At 41.2% G+C, this 27,835-nt stretch overlaps 1 protein-coding gene across 5 annotated transcripts in view; it reads left to right on the top strand.

Annotated features, from left to right (window-relative positions):
• Positions 1-27,835, top strand: part of MITF (melanocyte inducing transcription factor) — a 219,790-nt gene that overhangs the window by 71,284 nt on the left and 120,671 nt on the right. Inside the window, exon 1 of one of the 5 annotated variants that reach the window (XM_029917348.1) lies at positions 20,349-20,368. The exons of the other annotated variants lie outside the window; for them this stretch is intronic. The gene's annotated coding sequence lies outside the window, so the exon portion shown is untranslated. Of the gene's footprint in view, positions 1-20,348; positions 20,369-27,835 lie in introns of those variants that run through there. 5 annotated transcript variants of the gene reach the window in all.

The following is a 27,835-nucleotide window of genomic DNA, read 5'->3' as shown; positions in this document are numbered from 1 at the left end:
AAAACACTCTGATCACGTAGAATATTCCAGGGGCTCAGAGGTTATCTCCTCAGAGCCAAGGAAGGCCAGTCCTGAAGACAGACTTTTCTTTGGAATGTGCAGGGTTTGAGCAACCCAGGCCTGCTGAGTTAAGTCCTAACTGCCTACATGTCTAGCAGTATTTTATTGCCAGTCATTGTGAATGTTATGCCTTTGTGTCTCTGGATTTAGTTTTGTTCTGGCAGGGTGGTTAATTTATCCTGGATCAGCTTGATTTTTTTTAATTTTAAATTTTTAAATTTTTTATGGTTTTATTTATTATTGAGACAGAGAGAAACAGAGCATGAGTGGGGGAGGGGCAGAGAGAGAGGGAGACTATAGAATCTGAAGCAGGCTCCAGGCTCTGAGCTGTCAGCACAGAGCCCTGACGTGGGGCTCAAACCCACAAATTATGAGATCATGACATGAGTCAAAATCGGATGCTTAACCGACTGAGCCACCCAGGCACCCCGATTTTTTTTTCAAGGTTGTTTTGAATCTTACTATAGCCTAGCCTTATTGTAGGCCTGGTTTATCCTTACTCACAAGTCACGGACTTTCTGGAGCCTCTGTTGAATGCTGCAGGGGTTTAATGAAGTCTCTGTGCTGTGGCGGGGTGGGACTGTGAATGGCTCCCCGACCTTCGTGGGCTCTGAAAGTTGTTCGGCTTCAGAGCTTCCCAGTAGCTATTTTTGCTGGTGGTCATTCTTTCTCTGACCTTTGTTCTTTGCTAGCCTTGTAGAGTCTCACCCTCTGCATATACATCTTGCTATTTACCTAAGACTAAAGAGGCTCCTGTGAAAATTTTTAGATCTTTTTTTAAAAATTTTGTTTTACATCATTGCTTCCTTTTTCACACTCTGGCCTCTGTTTCTCAACCTCCTCATTCTCCCTGTTCCCCAGCCCTTTTCCTCTCAACTTGCTGTGCTCAGGTGACCCCTCTCTGCTTCAGACTCTGGAAAGTACTTCTAGGTGGAAAGCTTAGTTGGTCATAATGCTTATTTCATTTGTTTCTCTTCCTTGAGAGACCACGGTCATGACATGCCTGTTGTTATAATGACCCAAGACTGTTGTTTCATATATTTTGTCTAATTAATTTTTTTCTAGTTAATTACAGCGGGAGAGATCATCAGGTATCAGTTACTCTGCATCACTGGAAGTGGAATTCCCCCCCTCCCCGGCCCCCAACATAGTTTTTACTTAAGGGTTCAGAGCAGGGCTTGAGAATCAGATGTGTGGTTCACACTGAGACTCCGGCATTAGCATCTCTTGAGGTTTGGCGTTTTGTTAACACCTCTCTGACTGACTGACTTCGCTGCCTTCATGGAGTTTTATGAGCATTATTTGTGGAAGTCATAGTAAATTGCTTAGTGCAGCTCCTGTCACATATTAGAGCTCATTTTTGATGATCATGAGGAGGAGGAGGAGGATAGTGATATGTACTTTGGTGGTATTTGGCTGTATTTGTACCTTAAGTGAGGATATTACATGGAAAAAATGCTATTCTTCTCTTTATTTTTAAATGTTTTTTTTAAGATTATTTTTGAGAGAGACAGAATGCAAATGGGGGAGGGGCAGAGAGAGAGGGAGACACAGAATCCCAGGCAGGCTGTAGGCTCTGAGCTGTCAGCACAAAACCCAGCGCGGGGCTTGAACCCACGAACCACGAGATCATGACCTGAGCCGAAGTCAAACGCTTAACCAACTGAGCCGCCTAGGTGCCCCCTCAAAAATGCTATTCTTAATGTTTGAAAGTCAAGGTGCTGCAAATCTGCGACTGTTAACGGTTACCAAAGTGGGATAGGATAAAGGAGACCATAGACACTTCTCCTTTTCTCTGCCTGCAGAACTGTCAGAGAAGTTACACAAAAATTCACTGATGACTTCTAGGCATGATTGCCAGAAGAGTTGATCCTTGTTTTGAAACTACTCATGTAGCCTTTAAGGGCACACAACTCCTGAACATAGTGTGCAGAATGCCTTTAAAAGTCAACTTGATTATGTCTTTAATGTTTGATTTCTTAAGCTCTGTGATGGGTGTGCTTATTATATTTGTCTTCATTTTTTTGGGGGGTACACCTGAAATGTTCTATAGTTAAAAAAAACACCTATCAGCCTCTCACATAGTCCTGATATATATATTAAAAGAAATGTTTTCTAACATTTATTCATTGTTGAGAGACAGAGAGAGAGTGCAAGCAGGGGTGGGGCAGAGAGAGAGAGGGACACACAGAATCTGAAGGAGGCTCCAGGCTCTGAGCTGTCAGCACAGAGCCTGACACAGGGCTCGAACCCACAAACCGCGAGATCATGACCTGAGCCGAAGTCAGATGCTCAACCGACTGAGCCTCCCAGGCGCCCCCTGATGTATGTGTTTAAAAAAGTATTGAATGAAAGAAACAGGTGGCAGTACGATGGGTAGGATAAGTTGTACTTAAAATTTACATAGAACATTTCCAGACGGTCTTCATGGAAGTGTGTGCATGTGTGCATGGAAAACGTGGTTTGGAAAGAAACCTCAGCTTCCGGAAGGCAGTTTCTTTACGAGGAGAGAGATGGATGGGAGAAGGAGCGGGCAGGAATGCAAGAGGGTCTACAATTGAATCCATGATGCTTCATTTTTGGGAAAAAAAACGGAATCAGATATTCAGATTAGCATCTTTAGACCCGGATGGTACTTATGTAGGTTTTTGTTAAGTTCTTTGTATGCTTGAGACACATATATAGATAAATAGAAGTATATAATATTAAAAAAGCATAATGAAAGAAATATAATAACTTTAATGTTCAAGCTGGGTCAGTACCTTGGTTCATGTTTTATCAAGGCTTTTTGGGATTTTGCATGGACGCAGAGGAAACAGTCTGCTCTCTGTTTTACCCTGGGACACCTTCACGGTACAAAGTTGAACCAGAGGCCAAGAGCACCTCTCCTCCCATGCATGTGTCTGCAGTAGTTGTGAAACTTGGTGCGCGGTCTACCCGAGTTTGGGTTTTGTGAATCCAGACCTCAGGAACTTTTTTGTGTTCTCTGCTTCATCTTGCTGTCCTCTGAGCCTTTCAAATCTTAAAAATCCGAGATGGCTTCTCACTGGGAGGACAAAGTCCTCCCTTTTTTTCCCTTGTTGAAAGATGTTTTCTTTTCAGTGTTCTGTTCCATCTACTCAGGGCACTGGACGAGATGGCAGCTCAGAAGCAGAGAAGCTGGAGCCGAACCCCCACCTTCCTGTGAGGGCCGGGCCTGCCTGCTGACCGCCAGGGTGGGGGGCATGCACACTTGTCACGCCACAGGCCACACAGCCTCAGGGTGCGGATGGGAGGGCACAGGCTGCACGGGCCGAGGGGCTCCCCTCCAGCACCCCTCACAGGACCTGACACGCTGGGCCAGGGGCTCCCTCTCAGAGAAGGCCCTTCCCTCCCACCCTCTGAGGCTTGGCCCTGGGGAAAGAAGTCAGAGACCCAACTCAGGGCGGTGGGGATGAGGGTGGTGCCCGGAGCAGGAGGAGTCAGCAGGAGAGGACAGAACTGGGGAGGAGGCCTGGGTGAAGGGCCGCCCCCTGCCTGTGGCGGGACACTACATGGCGGCCAGAGGAGAGCGAGGCAGAACAACAGTAGAAGCAGGGCACCCGTGAAGCCCCACCCCCGCCCCTGTGCCCTCTCTGCTTTCTTTTTGTCATCCAACCGTCTTTGACTTACTTTTTCTTCCTTCATTTCCTCTTGGACTTCTGGTTCTTTCCCTGGATTGTGTTGCTGGCACTTGCGATTGATTTCTCCCTTTGTCTGGAACTCCCTCCCCCTTTCCTCAATTTTCCAGGTTGTACATCCATTAGATCTTAGCTTCATTATCCCCGTCTGTCTGTCTGTCCATCCATTCATGCGTTTACCTTGCACAGTTCCCCCATATCGGTGGTCATATCCTTACCGATATTGTTTACTTGGCCAGATTTTCAGTTTAGATCTGGAGCTTCACCAGGAGAGACTACATTTGTTTCCGTTTCCCCAGCACCTCTGTAGCAGCTGGCTAGTGTCTAGTATAACTTAGGCAGTAAATAAATATGTGTCAAATGAATACATGAATGAAGTATGGTTTGGGCTTTTGAGTTAACATATTCTCATTAGCTATTTCATCATTTTTAATAGCAAGTGCTGGACTTAAATGAAGAGTTTGTGAATATTTTTATGAATATTTTCATCAAACATAAAAGGATTTGGGGTCAGAGGTATATTCTCAAGTCAGAGAAGTAAAGAATTTACTCATAAGGGAAGCACTGTTAGAATCCATTAATAGGCTAATTTTCTTCTAATTAATTAAAACGTTTCTTACAAATATCAAAGGAGGATGAGTATTTCTAATAAGAAGCAGTTCTCAGGTCCACTTTTCCTTATTCCTGTCTGATTAATAGGTTGGAATTTCAATAAGAAGATTCACCTTCAAGAAGAAAAAAACCCAAATGTTTATATATCAGAACATTATAGTGGCTTAAGAAACACGGAATAAAGGTTCATACTGAAGAGGCTTTTTAAGTCACCATTTGTTTTTAAAAAATGCCATATAAAGGCTGCAGCGTCTCCTCCAGTGTTAGCTTGTGTTTCCTGTAACCTTCTTCCTCAAAGCCCATCCTATAAAAGGTCCAGCCTTGGTTTTTTTTTTTTTCCTCTTTCAAAGACACTATCTCAATAATGGTACTAATTTAAGCCTTGCTAAAATGTCCAGATGCAGCACCTGGGAAAAGTGAAGTTCAGAAGTTCAGAATTTGAAACTGCTTAAGCTAGGGGAATCTTCTTGCTGCCGTTGCATGTCTGGTTTTGGAAGCTGGTAACTGCTTTCGGGTGGGCATTGTTCCGTTATAACAGATGCCCCAAGTGTGGGCACGCCAGAGGGCGAAGCCCACGTGTCAACTTGTCCGAGACATTGAAACACTTCTCAGAATATCTCCTGATGACAGCCATGTCATTGCCACTGAGTTAGAAGAGCAAACTCAAAGAAGCCTGGAAGAAGCCTTTAGAGCTTTGTCATCCAATATGGTGGCACCAGCCACATGTGGCTGTTGAGCACCTAAATGTGATGAGTCTAAATTGTGAAGTACTGTGCGTGTAACACGCACCTCAGATTTCATAGGTTTGATATAGGAAAAAGAAAAACCAATGTAAAACATCTGGTTACTAGTTTTTACTTTTGGTTACTGTTGAAACAGTATGTTGGACTCATGAGGTTAAATAAGATGGAATTAATTTCACCTGCTTTATTTTGTTTTTCTTCTTAGATATAGTTATGAGAAAATTTAAACTTATATATGTGACTCACTGTATACTTTTATTGGACGTTGCTGTTTGAGGGAGTGTCTTTACCGGGGATCTCCTTACAAACGTTGTCTGACTTACCCTTTGTTGTGACTGTTTATTCTGAAATATGTCAGGTCAAATATGGAATTAAACCCATGGAGTTTCTAAGTTAGTTTCTTAGTAATAGGAAGGTTAAATGTAGCAACACAAGCCAGAGTAGGAGTTTTTTTTTTAGTTGTAAAAGAAATTTCTAGAAACTAAGAGCTTTGCAGAGCTAAAAATTCATTCTTATTGTTTTATTTTTAAGCTCTATTTTAAGTTTCTTCCAGAACAAAAATGTTCAGTCCCTTTCGGGTTCTCATGGCCTGGTAAAACTTCTTTGTAAACCCAGGGGATGTGATAGAATTGGCACAGGAGAAAATTAATTTGGTTGGGATCCATGAGTGGAATGGAGGCAATGAGCAAAGCTTGCAGAGTCCATTGTAATCAATCATTGCAGAGTTGGGCTGCGATGCTGGGCTGCCCAGCGCCCTGCACTGTGGGCAGCATCATGTCAAGATCCCTTCCTAGAGAACCCCACGCTTGTGTAAAAGAGAAAAGTGTAAACATACCCATAGAATAGTGCATAATTATAGGCCATGTATCTATACTTTCAGTAACACTGCTTGGCACTGATTTTTGTGTGTGTCTGTGTGTTTCTGGAAAACAGTTAAATGGAGTTTTCCACAACTTTTTTTTCTATCCGCCTCGTTGTAGGATATTTTCCGACCCCGCATTTTTCCAGTAACTTAAGCTCAAAACTCATAGCAGTGAGTCTTGTCAAAGGTGAGTCAAAAACAGGAACCTTTTAATTCTGTCACATGATACTGGATGTCAGAAAATAACAATCTCAAGGAGTTCTCCCCCCACCCCCGACCCCTTCAATAGTCAGACTCTTAGTTGCTTGACTCCTTCACCATCGCTAACGCCAGGAATTCAGAAGTGTAGGTTGGATATTCTCCGTAGAAAATGCATTCAGGAGCGTACACATTACACGGGTTATAAATAGTATCTGCCCTGACAATGCTGGAATTTTCTCAGCTTCTGGAGACATTGAGGTCTTTGTTTTGTGGGTCGCTGCCCTCTCCCCCACCCCTAAGCTTGAGTCATAAAGCCTGAAAAACTAATGAGGTTACTGAAACTTAAACTCTAATTGGTAAGATGTATGGGGAACCATGAGAGATGGTGCAGACCCTGCATAAGCTTGGATCCGCGGAGCTTCTCGGGTGCAGTCCTGCAACATGCTGGCTGTGCATTTTCTGGCTTCAGGACCCTGCATCTCGTTTTTTCCTTTGATAGCATTCATTTAGATTTAAGTGGAAAAAATTAAAACAAAACCTTAGGAGATTGTCGTCGAAGCTAATTTTAGATTCTGAATTCCCCACTTAGAATAGGAAAAAAGAAATCTATCTATGAAGACAAAAGTATAAGCCAGCCTTTTCTGATTGTGTGTGTGTGTGTGTGTGTGTGTGTATTTTGAGTTTATGTATAATAGTATGTAGTAGGAATTAGCCATAATTGGTGTCCAGCTTGCCACCTGTTCCACATATAGCCATAGAACTCAACCTGGTTTTATAGTTAATGATTGTTTTCAACCACTTAAAGTTAAACAAGACAAGAAACATGCGGTACAGCCCGTATGTGGCCCATGAAGCCAAAAACATCACCTGGCCCTTTACCTAATTACTTCGCTGACCCTTGGTTTAAAATGTGCTTGCTGCTGTGACACATGATGTTAGAGATATAGTTGAATAAAAACTTCCTTTCTCATCTTTATTTTTAATTCACCCAACAAAAATTTCATGAGTATTTGTTCTGTTCCTAGCATTGTTCTAAATATTGGGGAAATAAAGTTAAAAAAAAGAGCTTTACCTTCTTGTGGAGGAAAAAAAAAAAGACCAAACCTGACCAGATCCAGTGGAAATAAGAAACTGAAAATGAAGTCCTGGGAATGCAAAGCAGCCGAAGTGAGATAGGGAAAAGTCCCAGAGGCAGTTCTGTGTGTCTCGGCCTGTTATTCCTTCTGTGGACTGTGCTGTGAAGTGGTGACTAAGTTATTTCCCGGATTTTGAATTCACCCCCCCACACACACCCACACACAAACACAAGAAACACTTACTTGCTTTTCCCTGTGATTTCCTTATTTTCTGTCAAAGTTCTTTCCGCAAGTCGTTTTTGTGTCCCCAACTGAAATTGATGATTCAGCCTGGGCTTAATCAACCCTTTAGATGGGTGCTGTATTTATTTCCATCCTTCTTTTTTGCAGTCAGCTTTTCTGTGTCCTTCTACCTCAGGTTTGCTGCTTATATGTCACATACAGTTGGGTTTTGAACTTTAGAAATACTAGGCTTTACCCCCGCCCCCCCCAGCCCCCCTCCTGCGTCTGTGATCTTTGCCAAGGTGAGTTTTTGCAAATGTGTATTCCCATTATTTTGGGTCACTCCTGTTATCAGAATCCTCTGTGACTCTACCTGATCATTAATCCCACTTTCCTGAGCATATGAATAGCTGAGTGTGATTTCTTCTCTGGTTTAAAATATAGCCTCCAGCCTGCATTTTTGGTCACAGAATGACTAGAGCTTGGACGAAAGGCCACAGCTGACACATACACAGGCCTGAAATTATCTCGTTACAAAACAGTGACCACATTCATGTAAATGGCTAAGCAAAGGTCAAAATATGAGCAACATTATTTATGGCTCAGTGAGCGATTTGTTGTTCAAAGTCTGTCATCTTTTGTCAGAAGACTGGTATTATCAACATTGGTGCCAGGCTGAGGACCACATACGCAGTGACTTGGTACAGATGCGAACACAGTAAGATGTATCCCGGGAAACCAAAACCCCGCACCCGACCCAGAAGTAGTGCTGTTCTCTGTGCTGCTATTGGACTTGTTTGCCTCTTGACATGAGGATTTTCTTCCCGTAATGAGTTGTGTCACCTGTAGCCGGGGTAGTGCTCACAGGACTAAGTTAACATTGGCCTATATTAGAACCTACTGTAACTGCTTGCTGTCGTGTCTGTGCTGGTTATCAGCTTATTGTCTCTCAGGTCCAGATTCACCTTCCGTTGCCTTTTCCGCGACAATAGATACGGACTGTGAACGTTCTTCCTTTGCCAACTGGTATGATGTGGAGCACTGTTAGGAGAGCGTTCTGGAGAGACACTGTAGCAGGAAGGCGTTTTCCTTCCTGGCTTTTCCAGCCCCTGGCTCCTGCAGCATAAGAGACATCTCTAGTGCTTGTTTCCTGCAGTACATATGCCCCTACTGTCCCCCAGCCTCTGTGGGGGGTGCTTTTCCAGTGCCAGGCTCCCGCAGGACCTGCTGGCCAGAGCTGCATCGAGCAGCATGCCGCTTCCTCTGGCATCCCTACTTGGGCAGTTTTGGAGCAGTGTGCCTCTGGTGAGCTACCTCGCTGGGGGACAGCTTTCCCTGGCACCCTGGAGGACGGATTCCAGTGAGTTCCACACAGGCAACACCACAGTGAATTTCCCCCCATGCCCTGAGCACAGTGGACCTGGATCTCAGCCCTGGGGAGGAAGGCTCTCCCTTGGACACTGAGTCTCAGCCCTAGAGGTGTGGCTGCTCCTTGTATCTGCCATTCTTATATCCTTAAGGGTTCTATTCCTATTAGTTAATTCCTTGTGATAGCCAGTAATTCCTTACATGCACAAGACTGTGTAAATCACTGTGTCATTTCTGTCTAATACAGGGTCCCATCAGTAGTGTTAGGTTCTGCGCTTGCATTGCAAGAAACAAATAGGTAAGAGACAGCCTAATGGATTTGTACAAAGGAGCATGAAATAAGAGTGCATAAGCTACTGTATATTTCTCTGCATTCTTTTGATCAAGTGAGCAAATCTTACAAAATTCTGGAAATTTGCAATTATCTATTGTACAGGAGGAGGTTAGTGGTTCTCATGATCCTGGAATAAAATAACCCACGAAAGATGTTGTCTGATCCATTGGCCCTTCTGTTTTTCATGGGAGCTTTAGAATAGGTGAACAAACTCTCTCTCTCAAAACAAATAAACTTAAAAAAATAAATTAATTAAGGGGTGCCTGGGTGCCTTAACTGGTTAAGTGCCCAACTGTTGGTTTTGGCTCAGGTCATGATCTTACAGTTCATGAGTTGAAGCCCCACGTTGGGCCCCAGTGTGCAGTCTACTTGACATTCTCTCTCTCCTTCTCAGTCTCTCTGTCTCTCTCCTTCTCTCTCAAAATAAATAAATGTTAAAAAAAAAAGTCGTTACTTTAAGATAAAAAAAAAACCCAAATATGTGAACAAGACTGCTGATAGGACTCAGTTGGTGAGTGGTAATTCTGTTTTTGGGGATTCTCTGCAGAGCTTAATATCTACATTGATAATCCAGTGTTGATTAGATAGAGGTACATGTCAAGTTTGTTTCCTTCTACCCTAGAATCATGTGATAAGCTTGCAAGCCGTTGCTCTTTTGTTCCCCTTTTCTGTGTGAATGCTGCAGCAATGTGATAATGGCAAGAGTAGAACTCAGAAAAAAAGAAAAGACCAGAATGAGGTGCCTTGAAGATTATCTGGTCAGATCCCTTCAATTTTATAATGGGGAAACTGACCTCAGGTGAGGATAAATGCCTTGCTCTAGACTATGCACCTAGTTAGAGAATAAAATACCCTAAGACAGATTTTTGATCCCTAAGTCAGTTATTTTCCCCTGACTCTTATCCATTACCTTTTAAATTTCTAATGTATTTTTTCTTCCTACTTAAGGAGAAAATATAGTATGCACTCTATTAAACAATATTCGAGTCTAAATACATTAAAAGGACAAACCAGAAAGTGCCTTGAGTTAGTGAATCATTTTTTTAATTAAAAAATATTTTATTGGGGTGCCTGGGTGGCTCATTTGGTTAAGTGTCTGACTTCAGCTCGGGTCATGATCTCGCAGTTCGTGGGTTCAAGCCTTGCGTCTGGCTCTGTGCTAACAGCTCAGATCCTGAAGCCTGCTTCAGATTCTGTGTCTTCCCCTCTTTTTGCCCCTCCTCCCACTCATACTGTCTCTCTCCCTTTCTCTCTCTCTCTCTCAAAAAATAATTACCAAAAGATTAAAAAATATTTTATTGAAGTGTAACATATGTAGAGAAAAGTGCACTTACTATAAGTGTATGGCATGAGGAATTTTTTGTAAGTTGGCCTCCTGTTTACAATATTCAGTGCGCTTTTGCCACTAACTTTCCCAAGGGTAGCTACCATCCTGACTCTTAACAGCGTTGGTTAATTCTGCCTGCTTTATACCTTTTAGAAATGGAATATCAGATAGTCAGACAGTAGGTAATCACCTGTGCCTGGCCTTTATTAATCATGGTGATGTTTGTGAAATTCATCTGTGGTGTTGTGGTTGGTTGTAGTTCAATCATTTTCAGTGCTGTAAAGTATTTGATTGTATGAATCTGTTGGGACTTATTTACCCATTCTCCTGTTGATGGGCATTTTCTAGTCTGGGCCATTTGCAAATAGTGCAGCTATGGACATTTGTCATTGTTGTTACTATTTTTTTAATTATTTGGATATTAGAAGACTGCCACGTGTGAGGCTAAGGGTACAAGCTTGGAATTGGACAAACCGTTGTGTGTGATCTTGGCGAGTGGGTTTTTTTTTTTTTTTTTTTACCTTCTTGTACGTGTCTCCTCATTTGTAATGGGCATGTGAATTCTAGTCTTGCATGATTTGGAAAGAAATGAATAAAATGGTGAATGATCTGCATAGTGCTTGACATAAAGTAAGTACTCACAGAATGGAAGTTGCTAATTTTTTTTTAAATTAAACTTTTGTAAATGATAGCAAAGCATCCATGTGATTTACTTTTTGTATTCTACTGCCTTTGCGTAGTGTTTTTTCTTCTCTCTCTCTCTTTCCCTCCCTCTTCTCTTTTTTTCAGAGCTTGCACAGGCTTTGTTTGAATTTCTGTCTGTTCCCTCTCCCATCCTCCATTCCACGCTTGTTACCTGCCTGTGATGATCCAGGTATAGGGGCAGAGATTGAAGAACAGAATTTTTTACCAGACTTCACTCATTCCTAAGTTATCTTGTCAGTTTTTGCCATATAGGCTCACCATTATAGTGCTATTTGCTCATGTTTTTTTCTTATTTTGCATTTAATCTCCTCACTTTCTTTTACTTTACTTTGTCCAAAGATGCGAAATCCTTGGGTTTATAGCTATATTTTGGGAGTTTGTTCTTTACCATCAAAAACATTTCCTGTGCCATCACTGCATGTTACACTTTTGAAAATATTCCACTAAGCAGGGTCCTCCTTTATTGGAATTCATGGTCTCTGAATAGACATAGACAATTGAGCAAACAGACCCATGCCTTATAATTTTGCTGGCATCCTTCCTTACTGTCATTCTCTTGGCTCACCTCCTCCTCACCTCACACCAGCCTCTGAATGCCGGTATTGCTCCTCTTCAGTCTCTCTCTAGAATTAACCTATGCTACCTGTGGTTGGTGGGATGGGCCTTCTCCAGCCCTGCTACTGTCCGTTGTCCCTATAGTAAGAACTTAAGAAAACTCAGCTTTACCATTAAGTCTTCAACAGACACCGTGCATGGGCTTTTCTTTTAAAGACATGGATACACACCAGGAGAGGGTCATTGTATCAGTCAATGGAGGCCAAGTTTTGCTGCATTGACAAAGGACTGCAAAATTTTAGGGACTTAAAAAACAATCTCAGCTTGCCAGTGGCTGTGCTCGGTGTCTCTTTCTTTCTCAAACAAAGATGCGAAGAGCAGCACCTATTTAGAACATGTTTTGTCTTCAAAAAGAGGAAAAGGCAAATGGTGGAAACACATGCTGGCTCTTAGAACTTCCCCTGGGAAGTGGCACATGGCACTTGTATGCACGTCTCATTGGTCATGACACATCAGAGGCCAAGCATGGTACTAGTCGGTAGGAAATCTCCTCCTGGAAGGAGCAGCAAGTAGGAAGGGACTTGGCAAGAAGGGGCAGTGGAGTCAGGTTTTAAATATTTCAGTGCTTTAGTAAATAGGGTCTCTTGGATATAGCTCCCAATATTTTTCCATTGTTAGCTTTATTAAACAGCTTTATTCTTTTTTGTGTGTGGGGGGCCCTTCCCATGAGTTTATGTACATCTATTCCAGCAAACAGGCAATGCCCAAGATACACAGAAGTGCAGAAGACATAGGCTGCAAGTCAGTGGTCCAGGTGCCCTGGTGACTTTCAGTTTTCTTATAGAAGTCTGCCTGAGCATCAGTGACCTCGGCAGCCTGTAAAAAGGGAGGAATTGCAGTTTCACTCTTGCATTTAGTAAATAGCCACTGCTTCTGCCCGATGATATGCTAGAAGCTCGATGAAGCTTGAAGGCCATGGTCTTGAGTCCTACTCCTAGAAAACTCATGTTACAAATACAATCAAGTTTCCGTAGTGTAGTGGTTATCACGTTCGCCTCACAAATACAATCAAGAATATCCTCATTTTTGGGGTGCCTCGGTGGCTTATTTGGTTGAGCAACTGACCTCAGCCCACATGATCTCATGGGTCACAAGTTCAAGTCCCGTGTTGGGCTCTTTGCTCAGAACTTGGAGCCTGCTTCTGATTCTGTGTCTCTCTTTCTCTCTGTCTTTTCCCAGCTTGGACTCTATCTGTCTCTCAAAAATAAATTAAGTTATTAAAAAAAGAATATTCTCATTTTTATTTACAGTTGACCTAAAACTAGGATTACTCACAGGAGTACTGGATAACAAGTCAGTCAGTCCATATGGACTGCTTGCACAGCTTCCAGCATGCTTTTCTCCAGAATGCATGTTTAGTTGGCCTTGGAGGGAAATCATGAGCTCATTCCAACTTAAGAAAGCTTTGTGAATGATTAGAGCTTTCAGGATTGTGTTTATATAGTTTCAAAAGTGGCGTTTTTTTTTTTTTTTAGTTGAAAGATAATTTAAGATTAGCATCCCGCATTAATCTGGAGCTATTTTAATGGAAAAAAAGGATCACCTGTTTTCTTCTTAGAAAGTCATATATTATTTTAATTTATAAATTATGTTTAATACAATATTATTTAGGTTGTATAGGATAATTTTCAAGTATAGAATGTTAACTAACCTAGAATAAGTAAAACACTGTGGTTCAAGGGAGCATCGTTTTAATAGCATTTTTAAAACCTCATCATACTAGTTTATACAATAAATGTGTTTCTCTAAAGGTAAAGATGCATAAATAATGAAGATAAATATATAAAGATTACATTTTGGAAATGGATGAAAGTCACCATGGTATTTAGGTTCACAAAACCAATCCTACGACAATTACTTTACTAAATATAGGACCTGATATGAAACGATGCGATCCTGATTTCTCTTTTTAAATCTTGGGATGATTGGAGGAAGTTATAATCAATATATTAACATATTTTTGAAGTCTGAAATTATGAACAGTATGGATGAACTTGAAAGTTGAAATAAGTATTTGACAGAATTTTAATAGGTGGATGAATTTTATTTTTTTATTATCAGCTGGAGAGCAAAAATATTTGCATCTGCATTGCATAGTGGACTTTTCAGTGTGTGTGTACGTGCGTGTGTGTGTGTGTGTGTGATCTAAGACTTGTGCTATTCTAAGTATGACGCATGAGTTGGACTAGTTCATGAGCTGTGTGTAGCTGGTCTGCAGTGAGATAAGAACAGAAATTTAGAGTGTTTAGAGATGTTTATAGCAACTGAACAGAGTAATTTAAGTCTCTTGGCTTACATATTTGTGTGTGTGTGTTTTTTTTTCTTTTTATTTGTCTAAGAATTCACTTTTATTTTACTTTTTACAAAAGGTTCAGTCTGTGATGGATTTGGGAAAACAAATAAACTGGTAGCACGATTGGTTTGAGAAGCGTTGGTGGAAAACCTGCATTAGTGTTGCAGATTGGGGTGTAAGTTCTACTATTTCATGTGACGTTCCATATGAGGTGGACTAGTGTGGCTTATGTTGCATGGACTTTTCTTTTTTTCTTAAAAAATTTTTTTTTAACATTTATTTATTTTTGAGAGACAGTGAGAGACAGTTCATGAGCAGGGGAAGGGCAGAGAGAGAGAGGGACACACAGAATCGGAAGCATGCTTCAGGCTCTGAGCTGTCAGCACAGAGCCTGAGACGGGGCTTGAACCCACGAACTATGAGATCATGACCTGGGCCGAAGTCGGACGCTCAATGGAGTGAGCCACCCAGGCGCCCTACATGGACTTTTCTAATCCCTAACTTAACCATATTCCCTAACCTTTCCAGCATAACTATCCTTTCCATTTAATGGTGTCATTTTGCTCCTCATATTTCCTGGAGTGATTTGCAAAGAAGAGATTCTTTGGATGTATTCATTCATTCAGCCATTATTTACTGAGTCTCTTTTTTGTGCCAAGTACTGTTCTAAGCATTGGGAGTTCAGCAGTAACCAAACAGTTATACATTCCTGCTCTCTTAGCTTATATGAAAAGAATTAAAACATATAAATAGTGTGTATATACATGCACAAATATGCATCACACGTATGAACTGTGAGATGGTTGATGGATCCCAAGTGTCATCTAGTTCCACTTATGCCTTTTGATGCATACTTCCCTCTCCTTGGATATTAAGATCACTATTGATGTGGTTTTATGTCTGAACACTATGGATGACAAAGTAAGGGTCCTCAGGTGACAGATATAGGTGGCTTCCCCTAGGGCCACTGATGCTTGAGCGTGGCCTCCCCAGATTGGTGAGGACGGTGGAACAAATAAAGCCTCAGAGACTGGAGGAACTTGGTGTCCACTGTCATGGATCATTGTCCCCTTTTGGGATGCCATTCAGTGGAGAGTTCAGTTGGGAGCATTTCTTTGGCTCAGCGGGAAGGTCTATGGTATTCTGCAGGACCGTGTTCCAATCCTGGCAGTCTAGGGTATAGCACTGGGGAGGCATTAGTCCTCTGAAATTAGGACAGCATTTTGTGTATGTGTACTTTTCTGGGGTAAGTGTCCCAACTTTCATCAGATTCTGCCAGTGATTTATGACCCCCCCCCCCCCAAAGCTAAAGAATCATTGGGGAACAGCTTTGGCCTCCAATGCCATTTGTAGTTCGGCCCTTATTATTTGATGTGATTTTACCTCCTCTTATTTTCTCCCTTGGTCTCTTCTTCAGTAGCTAGACTGGCCTACTTTCTGCTGCCCCAGTGTGCCAGGCACAGTCCCATCTGGAATGCACCGCCTCCAACCATCCACACAATTTATCTCCTCACCCCCGTTAAGCCTTTGCCCTTTGCCCAGAGGTCATCCTCTGGGCTTACCTGCCTACCGTATGCACAATTGTGTTCCTTTCATGGCCCTGACTTGGTCCTTTTGATGCTTCTTGCTCGCTTAATTATTTATTGTATTTATTGTCCGTGGATGCTCTACAGGATGTTTGCCTCTCTGTTCACTGCTATATCCTTAGCACCTTGCACATAGAAGACGGATGGTGGCTTCCATCCATACCTTCTGAAGGAGGAAGACTTTGGTGGTCAATTTATACCCCTTCTTCATCATCTTTCTGTACCTTAAAGAGACAGGGCCAGAGTAGGGTAGGGTAAGCAAGAGAGGCAGAAGTCCTGATTCTCCTAAGGATTGTAATGAACATAGTAGGTATTCATTAAATATTTGATGAATAAATGAATGAATGTGGATCTGACTCTCCCCTTCAGGGTGTACGACATGGAGCTTAAGTGTGGCCGTTCAGCCAAGGTTCCTCTGTGTGCACTCCATCCCACACATTACGGTTTCATGAATCTTAGTTCTTATGTTGCTGTAAATTGGCTTTCAGTGCATCTCTTTATTTTTCTTCCCAAGTTTTAAATATTCCTGTGAGGTACTTTCATTTTTGTCTTGCTGATTTTTGCTGTTTATTTCATATTACTGGACCCTAGACTCTCTAAGTATTTATGGACAGTACCTTAGGCAAGTTAGCTGACCTCTCTATCCCCTGGCTTCCTCATCTGTAAAATGGGAATGATAACATATATGACTTTGCAAGGTTGCTGTGAGGGTGAAACGAAATGAGGCTTGTTAAGAAGATTAGACCGGACCTGACATAAATATTGGTCGCAGTAGTGCTGTTGAAGATACAAGTCTGTCACGGCTCAGCGTAGTGTGTAGCATGTGACAGACACAGAGTAAATGGCACTTGTTAGACTTAGGCTTTTTTTCACCCTCTATTACTACCGCCAGTGATACAGTTCCAGTCATCAGAGAGTGGGGCATTAGCAGAAGACTCGAGGAAATTAAGGGTTGTCTTCCTTTTTCTTTCCATCTCTTCCTCTGCCTCTTCCTCTTCCATGCTTGCTCCCTTGCCAAGCCGTGGAAGGCCTTTCAGGTTTGAAACTCATTCTGTGCTCTGCGTTGTGACGGTGCTTGTCACTATGACACAGCCCTCAGTCTTTTGGGCAACATTTCTCTTTGAGTAGATAGCTGTTAGAAAACTTGCATGGTTCCTTGAGACATATTTCCACACGTGTATTTAACAATAATCATGATTTCTGGCAAAGGTTTTATTTTTTTGGAGGGCATTTCAAGGAGCTGCCCTGAAAATCTCTGAATGCATGGGTCATTTGTTTTTTCTTTTTTTTCCCCTCAGTGACAGGTTCGTAAAACTCCCCAGATTTGCATCTTAACAATCAATCAATCAATCAGCAAAGGCTTATTAAGTATATATAATAAACCATTTTTTTTTTTTTTGGAGCAGCAGAATGGTCTGGTGAAAGGAAGTTTAAGAAAGATCATCCTGGGGACTGTGTGACCAGTTGGTGGAGGGAGTGTTGCAAATCCAGTCGAGAAGGGAGAGAGGGATGTATTATAGGAATTGGGAGAATCAGAATTGCAACAGTGCCAGCGGCCGAGGGAGCCTGGGTGGTACGTGGGGTTTGGATTTCTTAGGCACTGCCAGACAGTCTCCCAAAGCTGTCATTGTAGTTCACACTCCCACCAGCAGTGTCCGTCTCAGAGTTCTGGGAGCTCCCCTTTCTGGCCGACCCTTGGTTACTATTGCTGTATAACAAATCCTGTTAAAATACAGTGACTGGAAAACATAACTATCATTTTATTATGTGTCCTGGTGTCTGTGAGTCAGGCGTTTGGGAGGACTGAGAAGTTCTGGCTTGGGGGTCTTTCACGATGTTACAGACAGATGGTGGGTTCCATACCTTCTGAAGGAGGAAGACTTTGGTGGTCAGTTTGTATCCCTTCCTACCATCTTTCTGTGCCTTGAAGGGCCAGGGCCCGTGGTAGGGTAAGCAAGAGAGGTAGAAATCCAGGTTTTTCCAGGGATCGAAATAAGCATTTATTGAGCATCTACCATGTCCTAGGCCTTGTGCAGGATGTTCTACTATTATATCAAAGTTTAAATTTCCTCCAGCATGATCCTTCAGTGTTAGCTTCCTAGACACGCCTTTCCTTAACAACTCTACTAATTAAATATATACTTCCCTCTTATTGCTTAGGTTTTCACCTTTGTGAGTCTTTTCTCTATTTATACCATGTGGTTGTTGGCCTGTTTGTTTCTTGTCTGCTAGCCTTCCCCCACCCCATAGTAGCAGAACGAGGGCCATGGCAACAAGGACTTTGCCTCTTGGGTGCACTAATCTTTACTGAGATGAAATAGAGGATAGATGAAATAGAGGACACCAGAGAAATTTGAATTTCAGAGTAAAACAAATAATAAATCTGTCCCCAGTATTGGACATTTTAAAGTATAAGTATATCCCAGATGTGGGGCTTGCTTATAGTAGATGTTATTTGTGGTTTATTTGAAACTCAAATTCAACTTGACATCTGGCAGTTTTATTTGCTGTGTCTGGCCACCATAGTACCTGATATTTTTGCACAGTTTAGATCACGTAATAGAAGCTCAATGCAGTGTTTGAATGAATGAATGAATGAATGAATGAATGAATAAATGAAGCTCATTTCTTTCTCCTAAACAGTTTTGCAAGGTGGGTATTGTTATTTTGCAGATAGGGAAATTGATGTTCAAATAAAATAGTAAACTTGCCCATGCTTCCAGAGATAGTTGGTATAGGAAGGGGTTATGAGTCCACTTTTGAAAGCTGCTGTCTTTGGCTTTTAGTTAGCTTTGTTTTCTTTTCACTACATCATGCTGCCTTGTCTTGTTGAAAGAGATTTCCTCCTTGTAGCAGTCAGATTTCTTCACTGTATTAACAGACAACTAAGCTTGGTTCAGTTTAAGTAGAAAGAGTTTATTATACAGAATATTATGGAACCTGGGACCCCTGGTAGGCCAGTGAAGCTGCCTGAGGCTGACTGGTGATGAACCCCCCCCTACCCCCCCGCACACTATACAACAAGGGTGCTGGTTTAGACATTATAGCTTGCCACATTGACCTAACTGAGGCAGATCATTTAACCAAACAGCCAAACCTTATACCCCTGCGCCTTCCAAATGTAGCTACTTCTTTCCTTGCCAGAGCACACAGGTCTGCACAGTCTGGCCCAGGGTACATCTGATTGGTGAAATGGAAGGCACATGTCTTACCCAAGCTGCAAGGGAGTCTGGGAAAGTGAGCACTTGGCTTCCACCGTGGAAGCCATCTTTGTCTCCCTCTGAACACATAAAAGAGGAATTCCCTAAAACACAGGACGTGTCTTAAAAGGTGCTGGGTAGTCTAGAAGAGAACTTGTCCACCTAACTAATACCTCCTTCAAACTTCGTTAGTACATTGCTTTCTAATTTTTTAAAACACACATTACTTTCTACCTGACATGAAAACAGGCATTATATTTGCTTTAATTTTTTAATCTGCCCAACAACATACGGAGTCTATACTCCCTGGAGGCACTTGGTACATTACTAACTAAAACTCAGTTCTTTGGGTGGTGGGAATTTACAGGCGACTTTAATTTTCTTGATGTATATTTGTCTAAATTTCCTATCATGAACTTTTGGGATGAAAAGGAAAAGTCTTCAAAATTGAGTAAGTAACTGGGAAAAATCCCTTGAACTCCCTTATCCACAATTCTGAAATCCAAATATCTCTGAATATGGAAAGTTTTTTCTTTTTTCTTCTTCATTTGGCAGAATTACCTGATCTGAAATGACATGAGGTTATTTAGAGTCTTTATTACCTCAGTTCAATATTTATATTTTTCCAGCAGAAAAATTAATGCATTTGATTATGAGCTATTGCTTCATTTCACTGGGAATATTATACTGTGTATGTATAGCTGGAAAATTGGAAAATACTGATGCCCAAGACTCATTAGTCCCCAAGAGTTTCTGTGAAGTGTGTGTGTGTGTGTGTGTGTGTGTGAATACACATGCATCATATGTAAATAGAAATTTGTGGAGTGATACATTAAAAGCTTTGGACCCGTGATTACCTCTAAGAGCAGACTGGATGGGAAACAATGAGGGATCAATGTATGCTTCCTATTCTTCAGTATTTCTAGTAACTTTTATAATAAAACAATTGGCTGTTTCAATGCAAGAAAAAAAAAAGAAAGTAGAATTGGCTGGAGGTTTTATTTATTTGGGAAAAGAGTGGTAATATTATTTTTGGTTATATGAATTTTAAAATATAGTTTGGCAAGCAGGCAGTGCCTTTACATATTAGTTCAACATTACTGACTGCTGACAAGGACCCCCAGAAAATTAGGGACACACCAGGCAGCCTCCTGCCTTTTGGACAAAAAGTGAATGCTGTAGTGGCAGGAAATTTGCATCAGCAAAAAAAAACACACTAATTTTGCTTAGAAAAATAAAATAAGGGCACTCAAAAATGTGATGAGTAAATGAAACTACTGTTATTAGTGATGGGTTTGGCATGTTTTACGAAGTCTGACCGATTACTCATCCACTGTACGTTTGCAGAAGTTCTTTAACAAAAGCCAGATGCATACGTAGTAGCAGGGGTTAGTAGGTGGATGAGAGGATTAAGCCCAGCGAGTTTTTGGAGCGTTGGTTTGTAGCTGTTTTTGGCTTGTCAACAGGCTGCTCTTCTGAGTCATCCTATAGGATGGCTTCCCAGGGTAAGTCTGATTTTGCTTTTCTGGGTTCAAACTATAAGCGGTGAAGGGAGGTCTGACTAGTCGCCTTTTTTTTGCACTGGATTCCGTAAATTAATAGTGCCTGCATTTCTTCCGTGAGAAAGACATTTATCTTATTCCAGCATTTTCTAGTGTTCCTGCTGCTGATTTTTATAGCTTTGCCTCACCTCCCCCTAAGTTTAAAAGTGGAATGCCCAAGTGCTGAAAGAATTTGCAAGGGGAATTGCAAAGGTCATATGTAAGCTCTGCGGCTGGCGGGAGGAGAGCAATGTGAATGAGCCGGAGCCCTCTGTGACCCTTTCTTTTAAAGAGGATGTTTCCAATAAATTAGTGTAGCACACTTTATGTGCTTGTTTATGACCTTAAAAATGGTTTAGCTATTGCTGAGTGGCCATTACTGATGCTTTATGACATGTTATAATGGTTTCAACCTGCACACTTTTTTTTTTATTTGGATTGAAACAATGTCATGCATCAGTCAATGTGAAGTTCATTTTTTCTCTCTCTTTTAAAGGGATTCGGGAGGACATTTAACATTAGATTAAGCCCCTGGATTCTAATCTCAGACAATGTTGGTTCTTGAGGTCAGAATAAGTGAGGATTTGCCAAGCTCTTACAAATGAGCTTTGTAGTAATTGCTGATGAAATTATAAAACCCCGGCTTTTCCCACTGGATGTTAAATGCCTCTTTCATTAGCTATAGTATGTGGAGCAAAAGCATGTGATTTAAAAAAAAAAATGTTTAACCATAGCTTAAAAAGGCAGTTTTCATTTTGTGGCTGCTTTTTTTCCTTCCGGTATCTAGCACAGTTGAGGATTTTATCTTTTTGTATCTTTTTAGGACACTCTGATGAATTGAATAATGGGGTCTGACTAGCCCTCTCTAAACGGAAGAGTGTATGGAGGAGCCTGGGCTGGAGGGTGTGGAAGAGCCCAGTTGCATCCTCCACCAGCCATGGGTTTGGGGATACTGCCCTTCCCCCCTTTCCCCTCCACCTCTCAGGCTGATGGAGGTCACTGTGATGTGAGGGCTGGGACATGTTGGTGGCTGGTAGCTTCTCTGAATGGCCCTGATATCTCTGTGGGCTCAGAGGGACCTCGCCTCAAGATTTCTGTTCATTACTGCTCAGTACTCCAGAAGGAGAACATCGATCTTACTCTAAATGTAGTCCCACCTCAGGAAAGACTGGGTAAGGTAATATCCGTTGATTTTTTCTAAAGAGTGAAAACATTCACATTAGGAGCCTATAAAATAGACTTCAAAAGCGCCCAGGTCCTTAGTGCAGTATGTGTCACCTAGAGTATCTGTAGGCCACACAGTCTGAAGCCTTCTGCCCAAGGGCACTCTGAAGTTGGATGTGGTTAATGGGGGCCCCTCTTTCTAGAGCATTGGTCGTTCTTGAGTATTTGGAGGAGAGCAAAAGTTGCAGTAATGCAACTGGTCAATTATTTAGGAACTTTGCTGATAAAAGCAAGAGTATATCATAGAGTAGAAGTGAGATAAAATCTGAGGTTGCAAAGAGACATTTCCTTTACTGGTGGTGGATTCAGACCCTGCTCCCAGGCCTTGCTTTCAGCCCTCCGGGCAAGGATGTGAGCATCCTGTGGGGGGTGGATACATAGTGGTGGAAAAGTTAGGGGGTTCACTTTCACCCCTTCTAAACACAGCCTTCCCAGAAGTTTGTAAAACAAGGTGAGTTGTTGGGGAGGTTTGAGAAAAGTTAGAGCCCAGGGTGAGCTGGAACACTTAATCCATCCACACAGATAGATATCTGGATTCAAGGTTTAACTACCACTCCTCCTCCCGCTCTGGAAGTTGTTATAATAATAATGAGACCATTGTCTTCTTTCAATGAGAGAGAAAGAAGAGTAAACTGTGGTGGAGATTAGTACCTGAAGATACCTTGTGACCTTTTCCAGTGTTTTTTCCCTCCCACGGTTTGGAACTTGCACAATGACTAAGTCAAGCATTCCCCCCCACCCCCGTAAAGGGAAGAGTAAAATCAATTATCAGTGGATTTCTGAGAAGATTATTATGTGTATTATAGACTATCAAGCCTCTTTTGATTTTGTTCTATTGCCCTCCATTCTTTGTTTTTCTCAGCATCTCATCAAATGGCAAGAGTGGATGAAATACCAAATAGCTTTTTATTCCTACTTGCTTGTTGCTAGTTAGGGAATTTAGCTTAAATAGATAGAATGGAGAACATATTTCACATTTAGTAGGAAGGGAAATTTAAGAATACATATATTTGAGGGGCACCTGGGTGGTTCGATCGGTTAAGCTTCTGACTTCGACTCAGGTCATGATCTCACGGTTCATGGGTTCGAGCCCCACATCGGGCTCTGTGCTGACAGCTTGGAGCCTGGAGCCTGCTTCGGATTCTGTGTGTGTGTGTGTCTGTGTCTCTCTCTCTGCACCTGTCCCATTTGTGTGCATGTTCTCTCTCTTTCTCAAAAATAAACATTAAAAAAATAAAAAAAGAATATTTATATTTGAGTCCAATCATTGCTACATACATACATATATATGCATGCATGTATATATCTATATGTGACTGTATCTTGCATATATATGTATATGTATGTACATGCATGTATATGTATCTTCCATGTAATACATGCATATATTTATATCTATATCTTCCATGTAATATATCTTCATGCACATATTTGATCCTGCACACATATACATGTGTATATCTGTGTATGTATCTTTATTAAAATACATGTATTTACTAAAATTCTAAATCTGTATTCACACCAAAAAATCAAACTTTAAAATAATCCTGCTGGAAAAAATAAAGAGCAAAAATTAGTAGGCAGTCTTCATGAGACTTTAATATGTGTGTTTACTACTTAGAAATATTCAAATGGAGCTTTGTTTCCTATAGGTAATTTTGGTGGTACAGTGTTTGAAAAGGTGACAGATAAAAGGGCAGAATGCAGTCCTTGAAGCTATAATTTGCAGGAAACTAATAGAACAAGTCCATTTTCTTTTCCAAATGTGCTATTTATATAATTTATATTTTTAACAAATCTTAGAACTAGAATGAAAATAGTGATTAATCTTAAGGGCAAGAAATGTTGTAACTTTGCCAAATTTGGAAAGTTAAAGAAATTTTCTTGGTGGTTAAGTGCAGTCTATTGAGCATTGTAATTTGTATGTCACAGAGCATAGCGCTCAGCAGATAGTGTGTGCTCATTAATGTTAAATGATTGAATCAGTTTGGCGACACCCCCCTCCTACCCCCCAAGGTAAGCATATTTGATTTGGAAATGGCAGGTCAATTTTTAAGCCTAGTTAAGATAAATAGGTCAGATGAGGGAGCATGCATAGCAGGGATTACGTATGCAAAGAAAAAAGACTGAAAATGAAAACATCAAATTGTTTGCATTTTAAGATTATGGATGGTTTTTATTTTTAGGCATTTTTTGGCTTTCTTTTAGTTTACTAACCTGAGCAAATACATTATTTGGAACCTAGTACTTACATGAAACATATTAAGCTTCACATAATTATTTAGATGCCAGGTTAATTAATTTATAATAAAAAGGATACACATCAAATATGCTGTGAATGGTGTCCCCTGGACTATGGAGGATGGTACCTTTGAGTAGAACTTACACTGTAGCAAAAGTCACTTTTTCAAATATTTTACATAGAGTCCTACAAGAGTCATTTCTGCTATAACACAACATATGCATTTCTAAAAAAAAATCACCAGTCTAGGCAAAATCATGCAGTTGATACTATGAAGTCTGTAGGAAAAATTGGGTTAGAGGTACTAACTCAAAAACTGTATCACTGACATATTAAGAGACGAAAAGATGGGAACCTAGTAAAAAGAGTAGACAGTGTTACACTTGTTAAATGGTTAAGCAATATAATATATAAATACAGCATTAAACTTGGTAGTTTGCCTTGAAAAGACCTGGTGTTTGCTTGTACGAGTGGGTGTTAGGACTGCAGCTCGTAAATTACAGTGAGGGAGGGTAGCAGGAAGCTTATTTGAAATCGAGGAAAAGTTGTAGCTGAAGTAGTGCATCAGGGCGGTGCATAATCTGCATGGTGAACTGTGAGAGCTGGTAGATGTTTGAGGTGTGTGCATTTTGTGTATTCCTACATGGCTTGATTCAACTGGGTGCGTTTTCCGTGTTCACCCGCTGTCCTTGCAAACAACATACTGCATAGCAAACCAAAATTCATTTGAGTTACATGCAGCTTGGTCTCTCATGTGTCAATGCATGTATCAATCATGAACAAATTTGCATTTTCAGAAACAAACATTAACAACAGAACTGAATGTACAGGAGGTAGATGAAATAAAGCTGCCTTAGTTTTACGTATGTCAAGAGCCCAGGTTGGAATCCAACCTCACTATCACCATCAACATCAGGATTCCATGAAGCATTGCTGCGCAGTGTAGAACTTGATTGTCCTTTTGTTTGTGATCTGGAACAGATATAGGACAATGCTCTTTTGAGACATTTGGTCCTACGTGTGTATCCTTCCTTGGCCAGTAACTGGAGATGTGCCAGAATCTTCAACATTCACAAAGTTCATTCCCACTGCCAGATGGACTGCCCATTAAAGTGAATGGCCTTGAACTTATTGGCCCCATAGAATACCTCCATCTGGGACCTAGTCAGGGAATCTAATCTTGAACATGGTGCAACTCAGTACTTAATCAAATGCTGCTGTGAGGGATGCCTGGGTGGCTCATTCGATTAAGCATTGACTTTAGCTCAGGTCATGATCTCACTGTCCATAAGTTCCAGCCCCACGTTGGGCTCTGTGCTGATACTCAGAACCTGGACCCTGCTTTGGATTCTGTGTCTCCCTCTCTCTCTGGCCCCCCTACCCTTACTCACACGGTGTCTCTTTCTGCCTCTCAAACATGAATAAACATTAAACAAAAATTTTTTTAATGCTGCTGTGAAAAACCAAAGTTTATGAATTACAGTTTGAAGGATGGAGCCTCATCCATTTTTTTGTATACTCTAAAACAATGGGAGAAGAAGAGAATGTAGTTTGAAAACTTATTTTCCAAGGTGGCTTTTGCTTTGATTTGTGACATAACATTAAAGACAGGCATGAGAATTTCACATTTATCAAAAGGGTAATTGGTTAAAAATTAGGTAAGGGAAATTTGTAAAATCAGTACTTGAAATAAACCAGACCAGCAGAAATCTCTGTATCTGAGAATTTGCTACCTGTCTGCCCTGGCAATTAGTTCTACTAAATTAGACTTAGTATTATGCCCTTAGCTTCTGTTGAAGGTCATTATGAGATAGAGCCCCATAAACCTTGAATATATGGGTGCTTATCTTGTGGTTGTTACCGTGTCTTCTGCACTCTCCGGAGAACTGTCTCTCTGGTTTCAATACCACAGATGACTGTACTTTTTCGCAGCTTTGGGTTAGTTTATGGGTATAGTTAGTCATGTAACTGATCATGTCTTCTTCCTCTTTACAGTCACACGCATGTTTTCTTTAACTCACACATATATTTATTTTTAAACCAAAATCAAAACTAGTTTGCCAACATTGGAAAAGGGGAAGATTTCACACAAGTATGTTTGAATTTCCAGCATCTATTGAAAAATCAGATCTGGTAACATTGGGCTCACATGTCTCCATGACAACCATGGGAGCCAACAATATTATGGCATTTTCCTTAAAATAAAACAGGCACGCTTGGGTTGCTTTTATTCCTTTACTCTAACTGCTTGGCCTCCTAGACATTGGACTCTCTGTCCCCAGCTTAGAAAGCAATTTGTGACCCACCTCTAAAAAACATGCAGACTCGATTTGCATTTTGTATGCTAATTTCATTAAGTTCGTTTTATTTTTTTTCTTGAATTCTCTTTCCTTCATCTTACTTCCTTCATCCATACACCTTAATTTTCTGTTGTTTTATCTTCATGATGTGTGCTTTTACATAAGCTGCTTTAAGCCCTTTTGGGAAGAAACATGAAAAATGAAATGATCAGAGAAAAAAGAAGTCACTCTTCTGTTTTTAATATTTTTGTCTGACAGGAGTTTAAAATGATTTCAGTTCTGGGATACCTGGGTGGCTCAGTTGGTTAAGTGTCTGACTTAAGCTCAGGTCACTATCTGTGGTTCATGAGTTCAAGCCCCATGTCAGACCCTGTGCTGACTGCTCAGAGCCTGGACCCCACTTTGGATTCTGTGTCTCCCTCTCTCTTTGTCCCTCTCTTGCTCGCAGTCTGTCTCTCTCAAAAACAAACACTTAAAAAAATTAAAATTATTTCAGCTTTCTCTGACTTAGTGTCTACATGATTCTACCCTCAGGATCTCTGCAAGTATTTGGTGTTTGTTTGTAATACTTCACTGAGACTCTGAGAAACATTGTTTTGTAGTGAAGATTGATTGACTTTCCATGATCTTGCATTAAGAGCTGAAAAGCTAAGTATGTCAGAATAGTTGTTCATTCAGTTCAAAGAGGGAAGATTAGTACACCATGAACCTTTTTAGAGATTACTTGCCAATTGCAAAGACCATGAGATGTCATCATTCAGGGCCCTACATTTGGCCTTCCTGTGGCGCCTGGGGATGTGGCCAGAAGACCATAGGTGCCGCTGGTCTGAATCTTGCTGTTAGATGTGAAGGTAGCCTGAGTAGTGTTGAAAATAGCTTTGAATTAATGTAGAAACATGATTTTCATACAACTCAGGTATCCATTTTCCTTCGAGACCCACTAAGAATGATCCAGCATTCACCCTGGGACAGGTTTGTATCTCGTTCACCACACCCTCCCATTTCTGTTCTCTGCATGACACTAATGCTGAATGCCATCACTCTGAATCTCTCCATTTCCTTTCTGTGTAACCTGTTGTTACTATTAATGCCCCGTTGGTACACCACCCCAATTAGTTTTGCTGGTTAAGTATATCTTATACTTAGGCATATTTTCTTTTCTTTCCTTTTCTTTTTTTTATTTTTAATTTTTGATGTTTATTTTTGAAAGAGAGAGAGAGAATATGAGTAGGAGAGGGGCTGAGAGAGAGAGACAGAGACAGAGACAGAGAGACACACACACACAGAATCTGAAGCTGGATCAAGGCTCTGAGCTGTTGGCACAGAGCCCGATGCGGGGCTTGAACCCACTAACCACAAGATCATGACCTGAGCTGAAGTTGGACACTTATGCAACTGAGCCACCTGGGCGCCCTGCTTCGGCATGTTTTCTACCTGCCATAGTCACATTCCATATGCTTCACGGCCTGTCAGCTCTTCCCATAACATTCTCGTTTAATGAGTTGGATTCTTAGTGTCCCTCTTCTCCCCCCCAGTCTTGGGGTTGTAAGCTTCCTCAGCAGGAATATCATAAAGATAGAGAAGGGGACAAAAAGGACACTGAGCTCATTCATGCCACAGTATTTATGGAGTGCTGAGTCTGTGCCAGACAGTATTCCTGTGCTA

The sequence above is a fragment of the Suricata suricatta genome, chromosome 12 (assembly GCF_006229205.1).
Source record: "Suricata suricatta isolate VVHF042 chromosome 12, meerkat_22Aug2017_6uvM2_HiC, whole genome shotgun sequence".
Lineage (NCBI taxonomy): Eukaryota > Metazoa > Chordata > Mammalia > Carnivora > Herpestidae > Suricata > Suricata suricatta.
The sequence above is the reverse complement of the archived record's forward strand: the minus strand, read 5'-3'. Positions and strand labels throughout refer to the sequence as shown.